Source organism: Poecilia formosa, unplaced genomic scaffold (assembly GCF_000485575.1).
Source record: "Poecilia formosa unplaced genomic scaffold, Poecilia_formosa-5.1.2 Scaffold695, whole genome shotgun sequence".
Lineage (NCBI taxonomy): Eukaryota > Metazoa > Chordata > Actinopteri > Cyprinodontiformes > Poeciliidae > Poecilia > Poecilia formosa.
Genome location: NW_006800634.1, coordinates 124,997 through 147,612, shown reverse-complemented (window position 1 = coordinate 147,612; position 22,616 = coordinate 124,997). Strand labels below are relative to the sequence as shown.

Below are 22,616 nucleotides of genomic sequence, written 5' to 3'. Positions count from 1 at the left end.
ATTGTTTTGGTTTATTGTCCAGCTCTGACTGATAGCCTGCGTTTTAAAAATGAACAAGTGTCAACATAGCACTCGCTGAAACGGCACAAGTCAAAACCACGCAGGAAAAAGGAAGGCACGTTTCCAGCAGTCTGTATGATAAAGGTTGTGAACCGGATGAGGCGTTGGGGTGGTGTTAAATATGGTAACTGCAGAACCAGTGTGGTAGTGACTCATTACTCTGTGTAGCATGTAAATATGATTTATTAAATAAGCAATACTCAATTCGTGTAAACAAAATGTTGTGTTTATCGTTTAGTTTAGAGCGCGGTTTGCTTTGTGTAGGGTTTCTACAAATGCTTGATGAACCAGATGATTGTGTGTGTGTTTTGCGTGCGTGCGTGCGTGCGCGCGTGTGTGTGTGTGTGTGTGAGAGAGAGAGAGTTTCCTGCTCCCATCCTGTAAGCAGTACTTTAACCCAATAATACATGCAGCAACAAAGCAAAAAACAAAAACATCAACCACTGAATTGCATGCATCCTGGATACACTGAGGCTTCCTGTTCCATTTGTTACGAGACCCAAGAGTCTTTGACAATTTTCAGTACAAAGTTTTCCTTCATTTTCTGTCTCGTGCTTATTTGTCAGAGGTACTGACTAATCTCCCGTTTTTTCTTATAACAATAATATTTTACTCTGGAAGTCACCACTTTTTATATCTTTTTGTATTAAACATTATTTCAATGTTGATTCCAATCGGGTTACAGTCTGAACAGAATAACTCCAGCTGTGCTGAAGTGGGCTACCAATGAAGGTACATTTTAAAACAAGTCTGTTTTCTTTTTCTTTTTTTTGTTTTGTTTTGTTTTTAGGATGATGTGTGTTTCTGAGACACGCAACTAAGGAACATGCTGATGGTGCAAAGTCCCTCTGTGAGTACGAATGTTAACCTTTTGAATGTTTGAATAAACTAGTTTGAAAGTCACGCTGTCATGCAGACATTTGTCATTTGGCCAGTCCAAATGACAAATGTCATCTTCATACCATCATACAGAGCTGCATTCCAAAAATAAAAAAATACGCTGAAGACATAACTTTGACAAAAACTCATGACTCAAAAGGAACTTGTTTGACACAGGTAGACTTTCATATCACTGTAGGACCGGCTACTTTTTAAAGACTTCTGTTTTTCTCCCAAAAAAGGCATAAAAAAAAAAAAAAAAAGTTGATGAAAAGCAAAACTGGAGGCTTGTATAATGGGTGGCAAGCGAGCAACAGAAAGTTCCAGACAAGTCAAATCCCAGCTCTTTATACTTTTAGGATGACTTGACACAGATCGTGCCAGCAAGAAAAACCTCAAATATCTCACGGCTGAATGTGAAAGTCGGTCACGTCAGAGACTCTTTATGGCGACAAGTACTTTCTTGTTATAGAGGGGTATGATCTAACTTTGAACTCCACTGGAAAACATATTTTCCATGTTGTATACCAGGCATGACAATGCAGGTTTATTTGTACGCAGCACTTTGCAGCAACAATGTAATTCAAAGTACCTTACACTTTGAATTAGTGTAATTAGTGTAACTTTGCATTAAATTTGTCATAATTTACAAAATCATGCAAAATTTGCATTTTTAATGGACTTTCAATGCAACTTTTAGAGCAACTTTGCATTAAAAGTGTCATCATTTACAGAATGACACTTCATGACAACTGTCATAAACATTCATAAAGACTTCTTTGTGTTCATGGCAGGTGTTATGTCGTGTTTATGACAGCGTCATGTCAGTCTTATGCGCACCCCTTCAAATAAAGTTTTACCGAATTTAGTAAAGTCCAATTTAAAGCTCTTATCTAAATTATTTGGACTGAGTTTAAGTTTTATGAGTAGCTATCTCATCTTCAACAAATAAGGAAACAGATGGCGACGAGCACGATGTCCTTTGAATGATCAGATAAAGAGTCAGACCTCCCAGTCTCCATGAGCATTATGAACCTGCTTTCCTATTGCCAGCCCAGAACAGCGTCCAATCTTCTGATTGCATTCTCTCTTTGCCTCTTTAACGCTCCTAAAAATGAGGTACAATCCAATGAGGTACAGCAGAACCTATTTGGTGGCCCGTTTTTAATCGAGACGATGACGTGCGATGTGGCTGTTTTTGGATTCTGCTGGTATCATTTTGTAGTTTCTGACATGCAAGAACGGACTTAGAAGTCAAAGGGATCCAACGTTTACCATGAACTACACAGAACCTCCTGATGAATCATTCCTGCAGCGACTGTTGGAGAAACCAGATCCGCTGTACAGCTCCTGAGAGTCGTCTTTCACTTCAGTACCACAGAGTCAGGGTTATTTCTACTTTTCAAACATTGAATGAAGAGAAAGCATGGAAAGTTGTAATTCAGACCAAAATGAATCTGTTTCCAGGTGTTAGGAATCAATGGCAGCTCTAAACAAATGTGTTGTTTTTTAAGGAAAGGAACTGAGTCTTTCCAGAGCTTTGTAGTTTTTTTTAATTTTTTTTTTTAATGTTTGTTCCTTTTTAAAGGAGTATAAAAACCGAATGATGCTTCTCCGTATTTGGTTTGGAATCTGGGCATCTGTAGATGTGAACCAGAAAACCTGAGTCGTCTGCAAGGTTGATACAACAGTAACATATTAGTATCTTATAGTGTATTCCTTGCGCTGCATGCAGCCAGTATGGGGAGTTTAGGAAATGTGAGCGACAGTGTTCTGGATCAGCTTCACCTGTCTGACTGCAGTAACGCCTACACAGATTATTTTGTTTCTGTTTAGATATCTATGTTTGGTAAGATGTGCCCTTTTTTTTTTTTTTTTTTACAAATCTTTCCACTAATGTGTTGTTTTACATTTCATAAGCACATGCACATTTTTTTTTTCCCCTCTACCATTTTTGACAAAGAAATGCTTTAACCTTGAGACTAGTTGCGAGCCGTTTTTGACTGCTTCTACTTGCGAATTATTCATATATGATTCATCAACAATCATTTGCATATTTTATGCAAATGATAAATTGCATAAAATATGCAATCATTTGCATATTTTATGCAAATGATTGTTTTCTTTCAGTTTTGTGAGTTGAGAATAATTTGACTTCACAGAAGCTTTTTGTTTTTGAAATGCACATCTTTAATAATTTAAGCAGTTATTGCACTGTATGACATGCTTTAGAATGTCATGCAAATATATGAAAGTAGTTCTCAACATTCTGTCTTGTGATTTTGTAAATACTTTGCAGTCTAGTAAATAGCATGTTGCAAGTAATTTGCTGAATCAGCTTTGCTAAATACTTTGTTATATTATTATAATAAAGTATTAAAATGTAATAAAAAAAGTAGATTTCAGTTATGGTAATTCATAAAAGTAAGCAAGTAGATTAAAATGTGGATTCAAAGTATTTAAGTAGTGTAAGATAATTGTGTACTTGTAGTGTAATTATTAATCTGGGGATTAAAACCAAACACTAGAAAATATAGTACATGGCTTGTAGTATACTTGATATGATTTTGTTAAGTATCCTTAATTAAAAAAAATCTTAAATACAACTTAATGCCAAGAGTAAACTAATTTATAGTATTTTTAAAGGAAACAGTAAGTTTAAAATAAGCATTTTTAGCCACTTTCAATGGTACTACAAAACACTTTTATGCAAATCATCCCTGGGACATATCCAAACATACTCGGAGTCCATAAGAGCCCTTGAGGCAAACGTATGTCCACAAGAGATTCGGGGTTTGAGCACAATGTGCTCCTATCACTCATGTACTTCCTCTCTGCAGCAATCAGACTTGGTCATCATGTATTTTATGATGGGAGTCTGCCATCTAGCGGTTCATGAGCACAACAGTTCTCAGGATCGCTTCATTTCATTTACCGCTTGATTTTTTTTGTGGGCGTATTAAATAAAACGGTGGAAAACACTTAAAAATCGTGCAGTCATTTTTCTGCTAAACCCAGATCAGATGTCTCCAATACAGCAGTGGCTTAACACACACACACACACACACAAAACTGTACAACGGTTTGGGATAACTTTTTAAGCACTGCCTGCCTACATTCTAAATCTGATTAATAATGTTTTCTTTCCACCTAACTTAAAGTACTTATTGATAGGCATTGCCAGAAGCAGTCTCTTCCAAAACAATATAAACAAACACGTTACATACATTACTCTGAGTAGCAAAATGCAAAAGTTTCAGTATCTGAATATATTTTCTGAAATGACTACCTTTTTGATGATGATATGCTAATGAATTAGTTGTGTACCCTTGCAGTGTGGTGGATATTATACGCAAATAAACGCTTAAATGATAATAGTCCTGCAGGATTCAAGGATAATTAGAAGTTAAAGGTTTTCAGACAGAAACTCTTGGCGTGTTTGTCTTCCCCCACACCACTAGGGGGCACTCCATTCTGCGACCCTACTAAAGAAATGAACGGGGTGGTTTCCTCTAATCAAATACAACGTTGTTCAGACGTTAGCAGACATATCTCCTTAGCGGTCCTAGGGTACGGTAGTGGAACTGATAGGAGCAAGTTTAGTGACATCTGATATACTTTTGATGCATTTCTGAGAACTTTTTGATATCAAGCTGTTTTGGAATATATATTTTTTTAGTTCCGAGAGCTTCTTTGGTCTCCGAAAGAAACTGAAAAACCTATCAACTAACTCTAACAGGTACTGGAGTTTTCCTCGTGGCTTTTTATTTTTCGATTAGGAAATGTGTTTAGAGATCATGGATACCGAGACGACACATTTCCCTAAACCTGAGTGTCTGCGACATGGATTTAAAGCTACGTGGACGCAGTTTTGTGATCCCAGAGCGTCGAAATGGGCCTTCGAGCAGAACCGAAACAACGCAGCCGCCTGGAAACACCCCAGTCAAGAGCAGAGGTTAGCACATCGGGCTACACTCAGCCCGTTTGTTGTGGGCTCTGGGGAGAAGAAGAGAAAAAAGGGGAAACGAAGGTCCAGGAATGATGAGCGTGTTGCGGCGGCCTGTATGGCTCCACTACCAGAGGGGGGGATGGCGCCTAGAAACACCACGCAGTATCTGATGAGTAATGTGTACGAAGACATGAAGATGGACACCGTAACGAAATCGGCTCCCGGTGAATTAACCGGCCACATCTACTGTGAGAATCTCTCTCCCAGTAGCGTGTCCGCGGCTCTGGACTCCTGCTCCGAGGACATCCTGGAATACCAACTCAGAGACTTTGAGGAGCTCTACGACTTGGCCTGGAAACTGGAATGAACTGGTTCACATTCCGCTGCGGAACTGCTCCGACTGGCTTGTGCAGACTCAATGACTGATCACGAGGAAATGTGAAAGAAGGTGTGAAGAGTTACTATTGTAAATATGAGATGAATGTATTTGTGCTGTGTTGGTTTGTAGCCCAGGTCATGTTTGTGTGGTCTGTTTCATGATTCATGGTTGGGCCTTTATCTGTCCCACAGCGGCGCTTTTGGACGCTGCCCGTCCGGTAGGGGGCGCTGCTGAGCTCTTCGTGGCGGCGTCCAGAGGAAACGACTAAACCGCACACGTCCTCAGTTTTCGTCCGGTCCGCGGATTGAAAAATCCAGGTAAACCGGGGAAGTGTGTACCATTTGTTGCACTGCATTGCGATGCAGTACTCCCCACAGTCACTGTTGTCTGAGCGTTTTCCAGGTCTCCATTGGCAGAACACGTGACTCGACTGGGCGAGAAGCACACGGAAGTCCTGTTTTCACTTGACTGACACATGGTGACGTTCACTGCCGCTTCATCCTGACCTGTTGCGGAGAATAAAAATGATATGTGGTAATTCTGTTAAAGAGGATATTTAATAAATGCTTTATGATTTGTATTAAATTTTACCTAGTGTGGTTTGTGATTTTGGGTGCTTTTATCTGAGTATACTTAACAGGTTTAACTAGACTTGATTAACTTGCACACAAATATTACATCTTCAAATACTCAGTAAAGCTTAATCCTTCCTGTTTTAATGTATAGATTTTAGAGGCTTACACTTGTAATTTAAACAGATTTTTACTATTGGATTTCATCTGGTACTGGCACACAAAGATGGCAGGAACATATTTTTATTTTATTTTGAGTTCAGATAAATACAACTGTCTTTACAATACGTGGTAAATTTTCCCTTGTGGAAAATGTGAAATTAAAAAAAACTTGAGGAGGAAGTAATGGTGCACAAAATATAAAAAAGTACCTTGCTTGCTTGGTTTAAAAAGCATGTAAAAGGCTTGAAGGTTTCAGAAAATTAATCTAATAGACCAAATGTTATGCTGTTATTAATGTCATAGGGGCAGGAGGGTAATTTAAAACCTTTAGTATATTCCAATTCCACAACATTCTAGTAGAACAACATTATCCAGTATGTCGTATGTATTTTGTAAAAATGTTGATATTCTGCTGAAGAGTTCTTTAACTCCAGTTCTCGAGATCCGGCGTCTTGCAACATTTAGGTGTGTCTCTGCTTAAACACGCCTGAGTCAAATAGTCAGGTCATTAGCAGGACTCTGGAGCATACTGAGGAAGTCATTCAGCCATTTGCTCAGGTATGTTGAACCAGAGATGCATCTAACAAAAGTTGTAGGACACTGCCCTTTCAGGGCTGTTTTACAGCATTATGGTATTTTTTTATTTATTTTTTTTAAACACTATAGTGAATATAAATTTGGTGCAGATTCATGGCAAATGTCTGATACTTTACAAAGCAGAAACCTCAGATTATATACACAAACTATTGTATTGGGATGTCATCTTTTTACTCACTTTTGAATAAAATATGGGCCATATAGAAGCAGTATATACAGCTATGTTGTGACATTCTGCCACTACTTTGGCCTAAGCAGAAGTCATCTTGGTGAATGAGGTGCTGCTTAAAATCAGCTTTTTCTTTACCTTCTATAAATATTTTGAAGCCACATTCGACATTCCTCTTGTGATTTGTGGCTCAGAAGGATTCAGCTGCCACTGACTGTCAAATCAGATTATTTATGTAGCTCCTCCTAACTCCTTATCTAGTCATCTACTATTTTGCAATTTTTTTAAAGACCCGCGGAGTTTACTCATCTCTATGGGTCTTCTCCAACAAATCAGGTTTCTTGGAGAAAGGGTGCATGTTAAAGTTTTCATAGTGGGCTCCGGTGTAGGACGAACGATATCATCTGTGCTTGACAGGCCAGGTATGGACATGGGTTGTATGTGCTGTCAATCCTAATTATCAAAATGAAGAGGAAGTCTGAAAATATATCGCTATGTGTTATTGAATCTTCTTTGAATGGAATAATTATAATAAATTAACATTTCAGTGACATTGTAATTGATAGAGCTGCTTCTATGTCATGAGTGTCAAGGAAGCACACCGGCTTTAAACTGGCCATACAGGTTCTAAACGATACTCTGTCCAATAAAACGGCAGCAGAACATTCAAATCCACAAGGGGGCAGTAGTGGACAACAAAAGACAAAGGGCCGAACTTATGCAGGTCAACTAAAGTTGATTCCACAGTAAGAGGTGTTGATTATTACTGGTCCGCATTTAGATCATGCCACACGGCATTTGTTTTCAGGAAAGGGCACATTGCGACACATGTTTCATATTAAGTCTTGTGGCTGGCAGCTCCGATTACAGGTTGGCCAACTGAGTGAGACTCAAACGTTGCTCCTAAAACAATCCTCGTTTCAGCTCCTGTAATTCCCTGAGCACTGATAAGTTAATGGAAATCAGATATGAGAGGACTTTTAATGGGGTGAAGGGGAACTATTTTGGTCTCTTTTGTACAGCTTTTAGACCCCCGCATAAAAGGTCTTTAGCGCTTTATCTTGATTCTATCTGTTGCAGAGGCTGATAGCTTGGAGAAAAGGGCCACAGTTGTTGTGGAGTGACGCATTCGCCGAGGCCGTGGGTTCAGAGGCTGTCAGTCTAAAACAGCTCTCTGTGGTCCAACTGCCGAGTGTGATGGTCAGCAATTACACCTGGAGGGGCTTTGTGTGTGTGTGGGCAGCATCTTGGACAGAGCTGCTGCTGCTGCTGGCTGATTGATGTGGGCTGCATGCAGCATCGATCCACTTGTGACTGGCACAGTGCTGTGAACAGCTTCTATTAGCTGTGTTTTGGTCATGTTGGGTCTGGGGTTTTGAAAATTTCAGGTGACAAAGAGTCAGAAGAAACTCTTGTAGGTGTCCGTCACGTTGAAGAACCCCTCAAAAATGTCCACTGGCATTTTCGGTGGCGGGGAGAAAGAAACAAGGACGCTTCTCTGAGCAGATCATCCTACCGGTGGTCATTCTTAGCTGTAATTTCGCCCCCACTTCAGCAGAAGTTTACTCACTCTAAGAAGGATCTTCAGGCATTTGATTTCCCTTAAAGCGAAAGGGAGGCCAGACAAGGCTTGGGATTTAGCTTTCGAGACGAAGCCCCCCTTTTAATTGGAGGTGTTCAGCTTGCGTGCAAGCGAAAGTGTTCATGTGTCTGTGGAGCTTTTTGAGCCCCACTCACAGGGAGAAAAATGCATCACGGATAAATGTCGGTTTACAGCACGCGGGGAGGGAATTAGGAGGTAATCTTCATCCGCCAGCCTTTCTCCGCACCCTACATGGAGGCAAAGCCGACACCAGACGAGGGTCCAGTCTTCCCGGGGTGTGTTTTGGTGTGAGCCACAGGATGCAACCGAGAGAAATCAGATTAGGAGAGTTTCTCGTGCGCATGGAAGCAAAGGAAGAGGCAGTAATTTGGACTCCCATGAGAAGGAATTCTGGCTTTGGTCGTTTTGCTGAGCGAAGTGACTCAAGCGTAAACATTTCAGTGTTTTTTTGTTGTTGTTTGTTTTCCCCATTGGAGGCTGGAACTTCAAAGACTGTTTCCAACTTGAATATGGGAACTTGTGTGGGTGTAGCTGAGTAATCAGGATGCTGACTGATTTGCATTGAGACCCATATCCTTGTCGTTTAAACGAGGCGGGAATAGGTGTCGCACTCCGGGTCAGACAACACAATTTAAATATCTTTAGGATGAAAAAACGCTTGTTCAGAGGATGGAAACTCATGTTTAATCCAGTTCCTAGCCCACTGGGAAGCCATTTTAAATACAAAAGAGCTTATTCAAGAGAGACCAAGAATTTAAAATGCTCCCCCCCCCTCCCTACAGTAGGTGGCAGCACAGGGTGGAGCATGCAAGCGTTCAAGTGGCTAAAAGGCAAAAAAGCAAATCATTTCCACAGATATCTTTCAGCTTATTTTCCATCTCATATGAGTCTGACGATTTCATACCACTAAATTAAAAATAGGCCTATGAAGCACACAAAATGAGACGGTGACTGTTTTTATGTAAGCGCTGACTGCTTTCATAAGCTGCTGAGTCACATAGAGAGAAAATAAACCACAGAAGAAATAAGGACCTTCTTTTTTCCTGATATCGGATAAATGATAACTGTTGTAAATATGTGATTAGACAGAAATACAGAATGCAAGTATGTCAGAAAAAAAGCACTTTATTTGATTTATTCCATATTTCTATACTACAAGGACACAATCTAATAGAAAAACTATTTCTTTATCTTCTGTTATCAGGTTTTTTATTTCTACCTTTATCTTTTTGTCATTTCTTTCTCTCAAACAATGCAGATGTTAAGCAAACTTCTGCTGCGTCCACACAGAATTGCTATGACTGAGAATTAGTGATTTCTCTTCTTAAACTCAGTTTATCAGCTTTTCAAAATATCAACTAATTTCAAAAGCAGGAAAAGAGGAATGAGAAAAAGGTAAAAATTTATTTAGAAATGTAACACCTGGTAAATGCGGAAATCGGCAGAACTTGATGAAGAAATTAGAGATGAAAAATATTTTTTTGTGGACCTCTAGAAACGTACGTTAAAAATGTAAAGGTGTCTTAAGATATTTTGAGATAACAAACTTGACGGTTAAGACACATTTTGAAAGTTAAAGGTAAATTTAGACCGTTAAATTTAAGAGAGAAGTGCTTCGAAATTTGAAAATCTTATTTCAGTGGAGATACTTTTTATTGGAAATCCAAATATGAGGAATGATTTTACTTTATGTATTAATTTCTCTCTTTCTTCAGTACACATGAGACTAAGCAGCCGTTGGAATATTGGCAAACACGGATTACATTTTTAGACACTGAAAAAGAATGAGTTATTATTTCAGCAGACAGAGTGAGGTGAGGAGAGGTCCGTGTCCTGTTGGCCGTTGTCCTTCACGGCAAAATGACAGGAAAGGTGCCAAGGAGACATTCAGGTGGCCGTGGCAACCTGCCGACACTCTGAGTGACCACGGAGTCACAACATGCCCGCAGTCCCTCGAGTTTCCCTCGAGACTCAGCAGCTCATGTTATGTTAACCTCTGAACAGCCTATGCTTATCTTTAAGCGAAGCTCAACCTTTGGCAGTCTGCTAATGGTTAATCAGACGTACTGCAAATCTGCTGTCGTCCTCGTCTCCTTCCAACTGGACTTTTCCATGTTCATTTGTCAGTTTTTACTATCTGAGGTCAGGCTTTGTGATGCTCTATTCCAGGAACAGCAAACGGTTGACTCCACACAGAAAAGCATGTGATCATTGTTCCACTGATCAGCTTTGGCAATGCGAGGTTAAAGGTTGAACTCGGCGGAGCCAGTTCAGCAGTATTGGATTCGTCCTGCTGCAACATCGTGCCAAACATTGTGCCTTGGTGGGTGTTTGACCAGCGGTTTAACTTTTGTGCTGATGTTTCTGGATCTAACATGCGACAGTCATTCGGCGTAGGAGACCCAGTTTTATTTTTTTTTTACTTTTAATTTTGGATTGCGACCTAAAAAGAAATAAACTACCCAGTGCACTGGGCAGATGCTGAAACATGCAGGCATGCAGTCACACAGACAGAAAAATGGGGCAAGGAGAAGGGGGCACTGGCGTTCTCCATGTGCACCCTTTGGGAATTAACCCCTCAGCAATATGGGCTCATTAGTCAAAATGGTCTGAGGCGAGGAACTGAGGGCTGTTTGAACCAAAATCTATTTCCATCCTCTGCTGCCCACTTTGCATCTCCTCTCTGCAGAGACTGAGCAGAGGACGTTAATGGAAGTTGACCCAGCAGATTCAGGGAACCTGGACAGGTAGACGTCGAGCGCAACATGGACACTGTGTCCAGGGGTGGAATCATGCTGGCCGCTGGAATCTAACTATGTCAAGGACAAAGAAGAAACTATAATCTGGTTTAGTAATACAGCTATTACACAAGCACACACACACACGCTCAGAGGAAAATACTTTATTTGTTCACCTACAGCACCGGAAGAACTCTGACTCAGTTTTCTAAATTTCACACCAGTAATCCGGACTCGTTTGACCTACCTCAAACGAGGCCATTACGAACGGGTCTCTAAAACACCAGGACTGCGTCTTAAGTGTGGCAGTAGCTGTCGGTCAGTAGCTGAAACGCGTGTGGAGATTCTGTCAAGATCGGAACACAAACGCGTCTGAAAAGCAATACAGAGGGAATCTGTTGCACGTCCTCTGTTATCTCATTAAACGTCGTCCGAACACTTTAGCTGTTTGCGAGTCTTCTAAAATAATCTGCGACGATCATTTTTTCTTTTATAGCTAACCGCAGCTCTAATTGAAAAACGTTCCTTATAGTCTTGGTGCCGCAGAGCGATGAGTCACATTTAGAGTCGACAACAAAGCACGACATCATGTGCTAGGCGGATTGTCTTTGCTGCATGTTACCTCGTTGTCTTTCCTGGACAGAAACACTGGCCACGCTGTTTCCGTCATTCACTTTGTGTATTCTTTTTCTCTTTCTCGCAGACCGTACTCCATGACTACGGCGTGCTTCTGTGCCGTTTCTGTTTCCTCCCGAGACTGGACATTCCTTTCCACTGTCACCACATGCAAGGAAGCCTGACTCGCGGTCTTTGCTCTAATTCATGCCGAAAGTCTTTTGTGGAGTTGAGGTCAGCACTCTGCGCTGACCCTACATTAGCATTCTTATTGTCTGGTAGCGTAAAAAGAGGTGGAATTACTTTGGATCCCTTTGTAGGTTCTACTATGAAAATGTGTAATATCAAGAAAAAAAAAGATAAAAAGCATTATTTAGCCATTTCATATCAGCTTTGGTGTCATTTCTTGACTCAGGCTATGTGGCTCCACACCCTGGGCAGCAATATGTAAGGCGGAACACAAGCATAGACATTAGGTGCCGTCTTATGTTGGATAGTACTATTTAAAACACATTTTCTGAAGCACAAGATTGCTGTCGAACAGATATAATATTCTATTCCGATTCCACATAAGGTTTCTGTTTTTCTTTGCAGAATAAATTTTTCGTGAACTGCGTCATGTAAGTAGTGAGAAATTGAAAAAGGGGGGGAAAGAAGAACCAAAGGTATCTGTTCACAGTAGCAAGCTGTAGAACCCAATCTGGAAGGTGGCAATAACAAAATCTCTAAACTTAGAGATTTTCTAATTAACCAATACAGAAATATGTTAAATTAAACAAGTGGTTCATTTAAAAGGAAGACTCAATCCATGTCTACCCAGCTAAAAGTAGGACTTTTCTTGCTTGAATCAGTTTCAGCTCAAGGATCAGGCCTAAAAAAAAGAAATGCTTCTTGTTAGAAATAAAATTCAATAGTTTATTAATACCTAGCCTCTCTCCTACTTCGCCCTTCTGGCCATAATTATTAGCGTAGGTGAAAGATAATCTTTGCCATTATACACTAAATTGTCTGGGCTGCAGCCACATTTAGTCGCATTATTAGGAGCTAGGGAAACAAGTAATGAAGGCAGACCAGCAGCATCGTGGTTTCATTTCACATTAGCTTTTGGACCGAGGTGCTGTGCAGCTGCAGTCTTTATTTTTTTTAATGACACGACTCTCCACTCTTTAAGACAGAGCAGAGAAATTGGTGTCAAACCGGAATACTTTTATCTATTCCTTTTTTTTTTTTTTGACCGCTGGATCAGGCACATTTCTCAGCAAATCTTTTAATTAGTTTGAGCGGCGCAGTGACGGCGACACACAGGCTCACCAAGCGCTGTCACTTCAGAGGAGGTGCAGCTGTGTTCTTTGTCAGATTATTGTTGATGGCAGCAGAATGTAAACTACAGATGGTCGCGTTAGCACCTGAACAACATGTCGGCTCCAACCATTCGGCGCTCGGCCCCAGCCTGTAGACACAGTTCCTCTTTTGGAGCCGCAGCAGAATCTATTAGAAAATATGGACTTAGAATTATTAACGTTGCTTAGTTATGAGTTCACGATCTTGTCTTGTGGCGTTCAATTTGCCATTTGCGGTTTCATACCCTCGTAGTTTTGGTTGTTTTGTTATCTGATACAAAATGAAGAGGTCGTGTCAAAGTTTAAGAGCAATTTGGTTAGAACAATGATCCATAGCACACAACAAAGTCAACATGTTAATGAATTGCTCGTAAAAAAAAAAAAAAAAAGACAAACCAAAGGTTTCTGGTTGACCTAGTCAAAGTCTGGTCCTGCAATATATTGAGCTGTGGGGTGATATGGAGAATGTCTATGAAACCCTCCAGAGTGGCTGAATTAAGACAAAGAGAAGTGGGATAAGACTCTGTGCTTTTAGTAGTTATGTTTACATTGACAATATGATTGCACAAGTTGGAATAAAGAAAAACAAAATTCGCTTAATGGAAACACGCTAGTTTAGAATACAAAAACATGCTTTTCGCAAAAACGTTTTTCTACTAGGATGAAGAGGTTTTTCAACTGCGTTGAAATTAGCGTATTTCGCAAAACTGCAACCGAAACAATCTTTTTTGCATCACACAAGTCATGTGACTAAACCACCGAATGTTACAGCATGTGGAAAAGATGAAGAAGACGACAGGAAGTGGTAGGAGGTCATATCATGATGACTCATGGTGTGACCAAATATATGCACAGGCTTTAGCTGTATGTCTTATTTAATGCAAACACCGCAATTGCAAAGTAGATTTTTCGACATTAGCGGAATATCGACCGACCTCTGCGCACGTTTTGTAACGGAAACGCAGCTACGACCACCAGATGTTGGTTGATGAAAACTCCAAATGGCTTTCAAGGTTTCACCTTTACATGAACTCAAAGTAACGATGTATTGCCCTGATTCTCCTGTTTGGGATAATAATCTGTTCTCTTTTTGATAATGATCTTTTTTTTTCCCTTTTTGTTCTGTGGATTAGTCTGCAATGCTCAAAGCCCTTTAGGAAAGAAAAAGAAAAAGTCCCGCTAACAACATTTTACCGAGCTCTGAGGAAGACCTTTGATGAAAACATTTGTTTTTGGGGAGGTATATAAGCTGACTCCTCCTGTCAGCAGCAGCTCCTTTCATTTTTTTTATTTTTTATTTTTTTGTATCCTGACTTTGTTGTGCACCTGGATAGAAATGAGGAGTATTAAGCCTGAGTCAATACGGAGCTGTGAGTTTTGGCAGCGGCTAAATAAGACGCAGGCAGATCAATATGATGAGAGAGAGCCAGGGACGACGTGAGTTCTGCCACCCCTCCCACCCATCACCTGCGACACGGCACGCTGCCTGTCAGCTATTTGTCACGCGGTGCACACAGAGACACGGTGTTCCTCTCTCACCACATCGCTCCATCATTGCCAACACTACTGAGTTCACACAGCGCCCCAGATACGGAGGAGAGTCCGTGTCCAACAAAAGCCAAATTTGAAACGTATAGATGCTCTTCCACGGCAAATGCCATCAATATCCCGTCTGATCAATAAATGCTCATAAATCCATGAGTGAAACAATAAGCACACGTCATGAAAACATTTATGGCAAGAAGATGAGAGCCTCAAGGATGAAAGCTGCAGAATCGATTGTGCTTATTCTGCCTTGCAAGTGCCAGGGGAGAGAAAGAAAAAAAAAAAAGAGGTAGGAAAATTGATTTTGTAAATTCTCTCTGGTAAAGAATGACTCACACTCTCTTGCCACCTCAGATGATGTGTCAGAAAAAAAAAAGAAAACAGGAAAGTGACAAAACAGCAGCGTGTAACAAACAATGCATCTGCACTTTTGAATGAAGAAGCCCCTGCAGCATCCGAACATTTATGCCAACGCACAGGAAATCGGTCGGTTTATAAATGCCCTGTCTGTTGGCAGATATTTAGGAGCTAGCGCACATCAGGGGTAAAGTTGCCTGTAACACAGTTCTTTTCTTCCCCCCCCCCAAGTATGCTTCACATGCTTGGATCTAAATTTGTTTGGTTCTATTCTGAGACTTGTGTGGTTCTCTCTCCAAACCCTCCCAGAAGAAATGTGTCAGCCCGTCGATGGAGATCTGCTTCAGAGTCAGTCATCATTGCCTCTGCAACCGGAACGCTCTGCTGCCATTAATTTGATACCATGCTATACGTTTGACTGACTGGACGTCAAGGGAACAAAGACAGACAGCCGGATCCTATACCGTTACGTAAATTACTCTCTCGCCTTTCGGTGGCGGCGCGTTCTGGCGGTGGGATCCCTGGACGTGTGTTTCCATTGGCTCCAACATGGAGCCACTGTGACAGTCGCAAGCTATGACCACTTGGCCTCATGCAAAATACTCAAATGCAACACCTTTTAAACTCAGTGCGGTGGGTTACGGAGAGAATCCTGCTCCCAGGTTACTTGAAGCATCTGCTGCTTGGTCGACTCGTCCATTAGCCAGTCACCATTTGGTCCGCCTAATACAAATAGCCAATGACAGCCAGCATTGTTACAACGCTGAGCTCTTTGCTGACAACAGATTACCCCTTCACCTCAATAGGCAGGCATGATTATCACTTGCGTGTCATTCAACAGCTCTATTGTGTTTTAAGATGCAACGTTTTAAGTATTTTGAGACATTTTTGTAATGGTGGACCCAGGACTCTTGTCTTTAATAGAATGCTGTTGAGGTTTTCGTTGTTAAATAACTCTAAATCCACAACCTCCCACCCTGCTGCCGCATCGCTCCAGTGCTGCTCATGTCTTTATATCCTTGACATCTTCTGACTTTGATGAAAATTATGTTAGGTTATAAGCTGTAAAATTCTCTCGTTCTCATCAAACACCCTGATAATTCATGAAGGCGTCCCTAGGGACTCTACAGTGGGCCACATTTTATGTTTTTTTTATTTACATGAAATCTACCTATGATATTGTATGTTATGGTGGAAACTGTAGAGTATAGATGATAATGCTGTTACAGTAAGTAATAATGATATTTAACAGATATTAGTCAGCTGCGTACAATGCAAAAGGATGCATCCAATTCAGTTTTTTTTTTTTTTTTTTGCAAAACTCATTAGATGTTTCAAGTCCTAAGCGTACAATTAAAATTAAAACGAAGTTCATGATGTATCAAAGACTCTGTTGTAACTCTGCCATTAAAAATCCAGCCTTAAGATATTTATAAATGTAGGTTCTTTTGTGTCAGCCGGATGAAGTGTGTTTGGTAAAATTTTGACTGTCTTTGAAAGTCAGTCGCAGGCTGCGCAAAAATAATTCAAAGAGCTGCTCTACGGACACCCCTGCTATAAACCATCGTCACACTTAAAACGGACTATTAATCAGTCCACGGGAAAACATTTGCCACTGTTGGCAAGGCCCTCTTTAATTGCATTCGTGTATTGTATTATTCCGCAGCAGTACACAACAACAATCACAGATGAAACCTGGCAAAAAATAAAACTATCAAGCACGGCGAAAATAATTGCCAGAATAACGTCGATAAGCTAATTTAGATTTTTTTCAGCATTGTTGTATTCTGACTGGTCAAGAACAGTGTTAAAACAGGACCGAATGAAAACAGAAAATTGGCCCTCTTGTACTCCAGCTGGAGTTCAGCTTTGCCGTCTGGTCTGATTAAACCCAGTCAACATGATTTGTTTGTTCTTCTCTCCGAGCACAGAGACGTCTTGTATTAATAAGAGTCGTATGGATGTTGGCATTAAGCTTTAGTGAAACACAATTTGCTTAAGCACTTTAAGAAATGTGAAGATGGCTTACTGATTTATAACTTAATGTTTGGATTTAATTCCCCCATTAATCGGATCATTTAGCTCAGATTCAATTAAGCTCCATCTCTGCTGCTTTAATGTATCCTTTATCGCCCAGCGTTGCTGTCGTCTCTCTCCCTTTTTAAAAAAAAAATTCTTTCACATTCTACAAGTCTGTTTCCCTTGACAACCACATCCACTGTTCACAATTATGCACAAGAGGTGGATCTCTGGGACAAACAGAGGATAATAAACAGCCAACCTCCTCACCTAAGCTTGCGTTTGTCTACGTTGAAGTGGCTGAGGTCAAGGCGGGAGTTTAATTGAATGTCACAGACCTTTTTCTTTTTTTTTTTTTTTTTTTTGTCTAAATATTTTTCGATGAAGGTCGTTTTAGAAATGAACGTGGTTGCGCAGCGGGACGCGCGTAATTCGGATTTAAGCCTCCCACTCGTCCTGAAATGGACAGAACTGCAAATAGACTGACATTTTCCTCCTCCCCGCACATTCATTCCTAACACTCTGAAAGGATCTATTCCTGTAGCGTCTGCGAGCGAAAGTCATTTCTGGTTCGTCAGCACAAATACAATATTCACCACCAGCCACCCAAACGGCATTTTTTTTTTTCCTTTTTTCTATCCTTCCCACTCCAAACTTTCATTTCCAGGCAGAACAAACAGTCCTTTCTTTCTTTCTTTCTTTCTCTTTCTTTCTTTCTGTCTTTCTTTCCCTCCATCCATTTTTTCCCCTCATTCATCCGTCAGTGTAATTGCCCTCTCTCCAGAAATAGAAAGGAGCTGCCACAGACTGTCAAAGAGCCAGTGGTTAAAGTGTCCTTCAGGAGACAATTCAAACACTTGGGGAGTTTAACTTGGTTCTGAGTAGTTTGTGCTATAGGTGTTCACACCTCGACTATGTTGGCCCAGTATTTTTTTTTTTTTTCCCCCCACAGTTGCAGATATTACGCAAACCTTTCGTCTTCAAAATTAGTACTTTAAGATGACATAGGAAAAGTCCGGCTATTTTAACAGAAAGTGGCTTTGATCTGAACGTAAATCTCGCAAGGAAAAAGAATATTGAATAAAATAATTTCACAGATGGTACGAATGACTTTCTCTCGTTATTTCATCCAGTGAATATTGTTGTTTTTACTGCATTAGTTGAGAGCTGTCTCAGAGAAATTACTGACGAAAAATATAACTTTTAAAATATAACTTTTTTTTATATTCTGATAGTTAATTTCTTGCTGATTCTTGACAGAGAACAGCCTGTGGAACTTAAAGATTTGCCACATTTCTGTGTGGAATCCCGGCGGTTCAACATCCACTTATTACCTTTTTGTTTTTCTTATCCAAAACCAAGTCATGGTTTTGGATATTATCCCTCAGTGTCACTGAGGGATAATATTCCTCAGTGGCACTCAGGAATATTATCCCTCAACAAAGTTCTGGTTCTGCCCGTGGGGTGTCTTCCAAGCTTTTACCCAAAGATTTTGGCGCTTCTCACCCTACTGAACCAAATCCACCCTTTCGAGAACACTCCTTCCGTCTTGGATTCAGGATCTCATTCTTTCATTTCTCACAAATACTGCGATTCAGAGCACAGCAGGTCCTAAAATAAACTCATTTGTTTTCTAGAAACACATCTGAACTTCAGGTTGAACCAGACATTAGCTGCTGGAAGGACACCTCCCTCGACAGAAGCAGCATGGAAAGTGTTTTCTAAGATCTCTCTGCTCTGCTGCTATGTCTCACTTTGCCATCTTCTACTCCTCCTCCCCTCCTCTGCTGTTTGTCTTATCAGTCAGTTTTCCTTACAGCCGCTAGAAGAAAAAGAAGGAAAAAAAAGAGTAAAGCGAGATTTACGTTCTACTCTTTCAACTGATTTTGTACTGCATGTGCGACTGCGGGGTAGAGGTAGTAACACAGAGCTCTCACGTGTTGCATAAGCTTGTGTTTGTGAAGGGAGGAAGCCGTCACCATCACCCTCTCTGTAAAGTGTCTCATCTCTGTCATTAGCCAATCTTGTGAGTCTGCCTCTCTGCCAGCCTTGCTGCTAAAATGCTAATGAGACCTACACACTGCAATTACAAAAAAAATAAATAAACACACACGCACGCACACACACACACGCGCGCGCGACGACAGACACACCAGTGCAGATACACACATCGCTCGTTGTCACCCATTAGGGGGCATTACAGCCCCCATGTTGAGCCCCGGCTTTCATCAGCAAGCAGACTCTGGGTTATCATACTAGTTATAGACTTTTCATTAGTCCAATTAAAGTCTAGACGAGAACATTTGTTTAAGGTGTTGAAGAGATGTGAGGGAAGGGGAGGAACGTCATTAAGAGAATGAAAACGTGAATTAAAAAACAGGAAAAAACATTAATTGCCCCCTCTGATTAAGTTTTTACTCCGCGCTGATGGGAAGTTGGAGGAAAAAAAAAAAAAATTGGCTTAATTCACTATCACTTGAAATTCTAGACCAACCAGCTTTTCCATTGTGTGCCTCCTGAGAAACACGACGACGACAACAAACAAAGCATAATCAATCGAAAACCCAACCGTTTTGAGAGGCAAACTGCATGTGACAAAAGGCCTCCTCTGTTCTGGCATCAAACCGGGGACGTCACAGCCACATGATAGGCGCCTTCAGCCAGAGCAGCCACCCACACAGGGATTAATGTTTGAAAAAATAAAAAAATAAATAAAGTGATGTGGCAACATACACGCAAAAAAAAAAGTAGTTCAAAGTGGCCGGGGATGATTACAGACTGTGTCAGCTCAATACTCTTTGAAATTCCTTAAGTATTCTAGCAGAAGACAAGGAGGGTATTGATTAAAGAATATAAATCTTTATATAAATCTATAACACGAAAGTAGAAATACTGGTTGATCGACAATGCGTAGAGATATATAATTATAAAGAAAGGAAAGCTGTAGTTTATTTCTCCCCGTTTGAGGTCTTATTCTGAATGAATTATTTTTCACACGTCTGCCTTCACACACATTTGAACTTGAGTTGTTAGGTTATCGCCCAATGACTTGCTGCAAGTATAAGCGGGTATGGACAATAGATGGATGGATATTTGAAAAAAGTTGAACCATCGAACAGACAGGTGGTATGTCGTCATGGTAGCAAGCTAGCAATAAATGAGACTTTTTTTGTTTTATAAATGTCGAAAACAGTTTGCATTTTGTACACCTATCACCATTAGAGTGTTTGGAAACTGCTGAATTTTTTTTTAAAAATGATTTTAAGGGATGACCTAATACTTTTGGCAGTTGCAATTTATTATTAATTTCCAATTCATCTTTTAAAACCCTACTTGGCGTTCCTCTCGAAGCTACCGCTAAGATATTCCCTCTGGGCATGTTCTGATAGATTATTTGCCAACAAATGTTACGCTTCTTTTCGATTATGAACGACATGTTCCTATAAAGGTTTTATTTTGGTGGTAAATGGCAAGAACAAAAACATTTTACATTTTTCTACACAAAAGTTCCCATTTAGTTGAGGCTCTCAGGAGTGCCTGGATCGGATAAGTTAAGTTTTTTTTTGGGTTTTCGGCACAATTTCTTTGCCCAGCATTTGCACTTTTGCCAAAGAATGATTTAAAAAAAAAAAACCTTGGAGCAGTGTTTTTAGTCAGTTGGAGGTATAAATAGATGTGTCAGAGCACAGAGGTTGTTCAATCTTGTTATGTATTTTCAACTTAAGAAAAAAAAAACGAAGAAAAAAAAAACTTAATCACCAGACTCAATATTCAGCCTTTTAGCATTTAGCATAACTTTGTTCAACTTTATTTTGCATGAATGTTGCACCATTACGATCGTTTTAGCATGTGACTTCCAAGTATTTTAATCCATTAGTCGTAAAGTCAGTACAAACAGTCGAAGAAGCTATATCAATTTATTTCTGGCAGCTATGTTTCAGCATTGTTTGTTTTAACTCGAGGCTATGTGCAAATCTAATTTAGCTTTTACCACAGTTACACAGAGAAGACCAAAAATGATTAGTACAATTTTTTTTACAAATTGTCAAATAATATGGAATTTCCAGTCCAAACAAATCCACAATAAAAATGTGTGTTAAATCAAGGGCTGGACTCATCTATGTCTGATCCAGGACTGGCTTAGCTACTCAGCAGTTTTCAGAGGATGCCATCCATTTTGTCTGACTGATGGCAAAGATTATGTGCTGCAAATATTTGCAAAAGTGATTTATTTTTTTGTAAATTAATAAGATTAGATTTAACTTCCCCAAATGTTTTCATAATCCCCTTCAGCGATCCAATGAAATCTTGGATTTGTTCTACTATTTCTCTATCTGCCCACATTTTAACCTATTAGCCCTGCATGCATGGTACAAACCTAGAATAACCCCAAATAATGCTGCACCTTATGTTGCCTCATTAAGGTTGTGATTTCTCGGGATTAAGCGGAATCTGACTCAATGGCTTCACATGCCAGCATCTCCGTTTCAAAACCTAATTGTTCTTATTTGTATTGCACTGTAATCCTTCTTTTTTTTATCACACACAAAAAAAAGAGGGTTAGGTTTGTACATGATGGTTAATGGTTTCATTTATGCTGATTAATCTGCAGGTCTCCGAACATATCCCGCTAAAATAATTCCTCCGTGGGCAGAACAGCGTGAATCTCACACTGATGAGGCTACATTTTCGGGCATTTCTTATTCAAAACGTTTGACCCTGGCTTAAATAAGACTCGCGGTTGCCAAGAGTGTTCGGCCAGGCATTCGTGCTGTTTTCGTGTGAGACAGAGGGACAAAATAACCCCGCTAGCATGCGGTTGCCAGGTAAAGCTCTGCAGGGATTTGATTTCGAGTGTGTGCGTGTGCATGTGTGTATTTTAGAGAAATTACTAAGGGAGGTTGTGCATGGCAAAATGGTTTTGTTGACTCTGTGGAAAATCAGTGACATGTCTCCTTCTCCGCCTGCCTCTGCAGTGCCTAGAGGCGGGCCACGTGGCTCACATGGTGGCGCTCTGACTCAACGTCTTTGACACTCGGTCCTCTTCTCACCCGATTGCCTCCTCTCTCATCCACTTGTGTTTCCTCTGCCGCTATCTCCAATGTCCTCTTGTGCCTCTCTCTGTTTTCGCTCCTGTGTTGACAGAGGCTGAATGGAACACCATCTGCCATGGGCATGCCGCTGCGACGCGGTTCGCAAGAGGAAATGTTTTATCAGCATCGCTCCCCTTGCATTGGATTCGGAACACCGGCATGGCCGCACAAATCCAGGCACATGCCAAAGTGTGAACACATGAGAGAGTTGGTGCACGGCGGCTATTCAGATCTGAACCCGGAGTGTAATGAATTTCATTATGATATAGACAACCTGACGGGGGTGGAGAGAGAGAGGGGGGCGTGTTGGTGGATGAGGGTGGAAAGCAGAAGCCAGAGCGAGAGCTGTTTAATTCTGTCTGAGCTGGAAGCCTCAGCCCCACAGTCAGAACATGGAGGCTTGTCTCTTCTAGTTCCAGAGAGCGCGGTGAAATGCCCCGTGGAGGAGATGCTTGGGCAGCAACCAATGGAAAGTCAGTGTGAGCCGAATTCACATGCCTGTGTCAGAGGCGTGGGATTGGGTATTTAAATCAGGGGGA

General features: G+C 40.7%; 2 long non-coding RNA genes across 2 annotated transcripts; one reads left to right on the top strand and one right to left on the bottom strand.

Moving 5' to 3' along the window:
* The first annotated feature begins 4,450 nt into the window (after nucleotides 1–4,450).
* LOC103130920 (uncharacterized) lies at nucleotides 4,451–5,852 on the top strand. The gene is made up of 2 exons (XR_475296.2): nucleotides 4,451–5,336; nucleotides 5,459–5,852. It is a non-coding gene; the product is annotated as an uncharacterized LOC103130920 (long non-coding RNA).
* Nucleotides 5,853–12,941: 7,089 nt separating this feature from the next.
* On the bottom strand, nucleotides 12,942–22,335 carry LOC107834625 (uncharacterized). Its single transcript, XR_001660433.1, has 2 exons — nucleotides 22,036–22,335; nucleotides 12,942–13,211 (listed from the first exon to the last, which is right to left on the bottom strand). It is a non-coding gene; the product is annotated as an uncharacterized LOC107834625 (long non-coding RNA).
* Nucleotides 22,336–22,616: the final 281 nt, after the last annotated feature.